The sequence below is a fragment of the Frankliniella occidentalis genome, unplaced genomic scaffold, assembly GCF_000697945.3.
Source record: "Frankliniella occidentalis isolate FOCC.00 unplaced genomic scaffold, Focc_3.1 Scaffold2, whole genome shotgun sequence".
NCBI lineage: Eukaryota > Metazoa > Arthropoda > Insecta > Thysanoptera > Thripidae > Frankliniella > Frankliniella occidentalis.
This window is the reverse complement of record NW_026267132.1, coordinates 1,254,710-1,259,201: the sequence shown is the minus strand read 5'-3', so window position 1 is coordinate 1,259,201 and position 4,492 is coordinate 1,254,710. Positions and strand designations below refer to the sequence as shown.

At 46.2% G+C, this 4,492-nt stretch overlaps 1 protein-coding gene across 1 annotated transcript in view; it reads right to left on the bottom strand.

Moving 5' to 3' along the window:
• LOC113218297 (uncharacterized) overlaps nt 1–4,492 on the bottom strand; it is a 75,391-nt gene that overhangs the window by 69,716 nt on the left and 1,183 nt on the right. The window lies entirely within an intron of this gene.

Here is a 4,492-nt window from a genome sequence, read left to right as displayed (position 1 = left end):
ATCTTTTAAAGTGTACATACAACCGTTAGTATACATGCCATGTACACATCTTTTAATGTGTACATGCCTATGTACACATTTATAAATGTGTACATAGGCATGTACACATTTAAAAATGTGTACATAGGCATGTACACATTTAAAAATGTGTACATAGGCATGTACACATTAATCAAAGCATACATGCCATGTACACTTTCTTTAATGTGTACTATGTACACATTTGAGTTGACAGAGTATCTGCCGACCAAGAGCCATTTTTCAGCTGGTGAGGCCGGCGGCCGCCGCATAAGAGAGAAAGACGTGGAACAAAAAAAATTAATGATGAACTACTATTCTTGAGGAAAACTTTGTGTGAAGGTAAAAAAAAAATACTGGAAAAAACGATGAGAGGCGGAGGGAGTAAAAACAAAGCCTATGCTGATGGGGAGGGATCCAGCAAACTTTTTAAAGTGATTCTTACCACAGCTGAGCACGCACGTCTGTCTCGCTCCATCCCACCCAGTCCTGATCTTATTTCAGGATCGCGGCGACATCATGCACAAGTTTTGGCGAGGACGCCTTTTTGAAAGGATGTTGGAGCGCGCAGCCTTCGGCTGAGCTGGGCAGCGCTCGTGCGACCTACTCTCCAGTCTGCAAAGAGCACTTTTAAAATTCCTTCAAAGCAATACTTTGCAGAACTGCGAGTATTCGGATGCTTTGTAACTACGAAGCATTTACTGAGCAATTACAAAGTGACGATTTGCAATTGCAAACACTTTGCAGCGTGTTTCATCGCTTCGCAATTCGCTATTGCAAAGCATCACTTTGTAATTGCAAAGTATAGGCTTCGTAGTTGCAAAGAATCTAAATTATTACAAAGTTTGATGTTGCGGAAATTTTCTTCAAGTTTTCAAAACGCATTAGTTATGTATTTTATAAAATTGTCAGGGTAACCCGTTTGAATATTAGCGGGTTAGGAAAGACGAACAAGCGACGAATGCATGCGCCAGCATTTTAGTCACGGGAGCGCCCCAGCGCGCCCGTGCGGCGTGACACGACGGCAGACGTGTCCCCGGCTCTCGACTAGAAGCATCATCCTAGAACTTGTGAGTGCTTGGTGGTTCACAAGTTAAGTGCGATTCTTGTGTTCTACCTTACCCTCTGACCCCTTACGATCGAGCTACCCCTTGCCAGTGTTATCGTTGCAGGTATACAGGGTAAATACGTGGAAACATATATTTAACAAAACCCCCTCAACAATAATACCGACATGTACCGGCATGTCTTTTGAAAGAGACAGTCACTGTTAGCTTTCAGTGAAAGGTTTCTCTATCTGCCTAAAACCTTGATGTGACTACAACGGCCTGCCCCCTGCCCTTGGATCGTTCGAGCGTTAACGGTGACGCAATGTTCCAGCGGGGGAAGAAGAAAAGAGCAAACAAAAGGAACCAACACAATCGCGATTGCAACAAACAGGAAAAAGAAAGCCAAGTGTGACAGGTGAACCAAAAGGTGGAGGAAAGAGAGATGGAATGTTTACATAAATATTGAAATCACTTATCATTTTGATATTATTATATTTTAATTGAGTTGAATTGGGAGATGAATTCATAATAGTTCATCAAGTGAAATGTCAAAACATTGAACTTTGTTTTTTTCTTTTTTGCAATGGGAAAGATGCAAAACGTGGACAGGGGGCAAAGAGTAGCAGAGATGTAAGGCAAAGCTCGCTTGAGTCGGGGGACAAAGGGAGTCGCATGAGAATGAAAAGGAAAGGGAGAGCAAAAAACCGAGAGAAAGGGGGAGAGAGATGCAGAGAGACGAGAGAGAAACAGACAGAGAGATAGAGAGTGAGTGGGAGAGAGATAAGCTGACGCTTCCGTCCAATCACCATAGACCACGTCCTATGTGCGCGCGAAAGCTCTCCATTCTATCAACCACGGTGGTGGTGGTGCGTTCTCTCCCTCTGCTTTCTCTCTCTCTCTCTCTCTCTCTCTCTCTCTCTCTCTCTCTCTCTCTCTCTCTCTTCCACTCGTGTACGCGTGCTACCGCCCGCCCGCAAGCCAGTGCGGTATGGAGTGGCGCGGCCGGGCATGCCATAGAGTCAATCGCTCCACCCGACACCCCGACCCCCGACGGCTGCTCGGACACAGCAACGCAAAAGTGTGAAACATCAAGTGCAATGCTCAGTATGGCTGTAAAAGACGCTGCAACAGAACTTTTAAAGAATCAAATGAACAGCATTGTTAAACTGTGGATTTTAAACAAGTTGAAAAAATGCAGTTGGAGTTGGAAGTGTGCATGCAACTCCCCTGTTAAACACTTCCTTAGATTGAACGCTCACTGTGTAGGAAGTGCTCATCAGAGGAGTGTTGTACATACACTTTCAAGTGCACACCCATCGAGTTGAACACTAGCAAGTGCTCTACTACGGAGTTGAACACTTGCAAGTATTCAACTTGCAGCAGTACACTTAGTTTATTAGTGTACAGTAATTATGACTGTAGGTTTTCTTACAGTGAAGGACAGAGCAAACAGACCCGTTCCCTAAATAAAAGGAAATATTACCATGCCACCAAAGCCAAAACTACACACTTACACTTCGGCAGGGGAACGTAAAACCACAGACGAAATAACTTTTCGTGGCACACGCCAACAGTTCGTAATGATTGCTGTTCGAACGTTCTCCAAAGCACTCTGCACGCCCTAAGTATAGGAAAAGGAGAGCCCTCTAGCTGGCCGTGTGGCGGTGCCAGGTGTGGAGCACGCTTGACCTACTCTTGCAACGCAATGCACTGTGGGCGTTGCAGAGCGCGCGCCTGTTTGAAGCAAAGGATTACACGCGTCAAAGCGTAGGCGCAGTTGTATTGTGGAAAGTGTGCGCTCATGTGGGCGTTGGCCGAAATACCTGCGTGGTTCGGGAAGTGGTACATTTCAGCACCTCCAGTGCTGCTTTGGGTCAGTTTAAATAACATCGGTCCATGTTCCATTGGAATAAATAAACGTAAAACAAGAAGGAACTCTGGGCAAACGGCTTTGCTTTGCTTATTCTATGGGGTGGTACAAAGCGGCAGGACGTTGCGCCGAATGTCTGAGGTGGCTGGTGGCGGTGGGCGCGAAGCGGGGCGCGACTCTGAGGAAACGGGTTTCGATTTCTCGGGGAGCTTATCCCCACCCTGCTGGCCCGGCCCAGCCCAGCCAGCTTTGCCTCATCCACGCAAAGTGGCGCTCTCCCACGGTAATGTCGAAGAAAAATGTCCCCCCCCCTCCCTTTGGGCACCCCGCTCCCACTGAGCTAGGCTACCCATCCACGTGCAACCGCACACATTCCACGAAGGAGAGGATGGTGGACGGGACTTCGATGGTGCTTCCAGACGCGAGAGCAGCGTGACACACCGCGTCAGGGAGGGCAAGTGACACTAATTCCTCTCCGGGAAATAAGAGGATAAAACCAATTTAATTACACTGTCAGAAAAAATCTCTAGGATTTCACGAAGTAGCATGCTAGTGAAATAAATTGCTACACGTGCTCTGGGATTTCTCAACATTATACACAGTGTCATGTACACTTTCCATACAATGTGCAATAGACGATAGCGAAAAAAAAGGAGATTTGAGATATTGAAATGGCGGATATATGAGGAAAAGTTGTCCTTTAAGGTGTAAAATCCAGTGCAATTTTTTGTTTTGAAATCGGCCAATATCTTCCGATCGCGAGACGCGTTCAAAGTTATGCATAATTAGCTCACGCATACTTGATAATGCAATCCATCGTTTGAGCGGTGAAGGATGCAAAATTTCATGACTTTTTTGCAATTTGATGCGATTTTGGCTGAAATTGGTAACTGGACGGGACTGAACCACTCAGTATGAAAGATCACTGGGTGCCTATTATGGCGTAGATTGCATTTCTGATAACAGATTTTCGAAAAACATCAGATACAAAGCCTAAATAGTCGATTTTCACTATTTGATGGTTTTTCCGATTTTTTCCATAAGAGGTAATGCATAACTTTGAACGCGTTGCGCAATCGGAAGATATTGTCCGATTTCAAAATAAAAATTGCACTGGATTCTATATCTTAATAGACAACTTTTCCATATAGCCCGCCACTTCAATATCTCAAATCCTTTTTTTCGCTATCCTCTAGTGTGCAATGCTCGAGAATGCTCAGTGTTGGGGGGTTTCAGAGTAGCAGGGGTGGGCGAGGCTGGCACGTGCAGGCCGTGCAGGCACGTGCGGCATAACACTGCAAAATGCATGAGAGAGGATAGGTTCCCGCAGCACAAACTTGATTCTTTGCCACCTGCAGGAGAAAGTATTGAATTCAAGAATTGAATCCCCGCAAATACGAATCACACGATCCCAAAGAAAGGAACTTGGTTCGCAAGCATTTCGGCAGTGTCGGAGTCAGAGTGGAGTAAACCTACTGGCCCAGCAAAGCAGCAGGGCGGAGCGGGACGTGGTGCGGCACGGCGCGGCTTCGCGGGGCGGGGTGAGGGCGGGGTG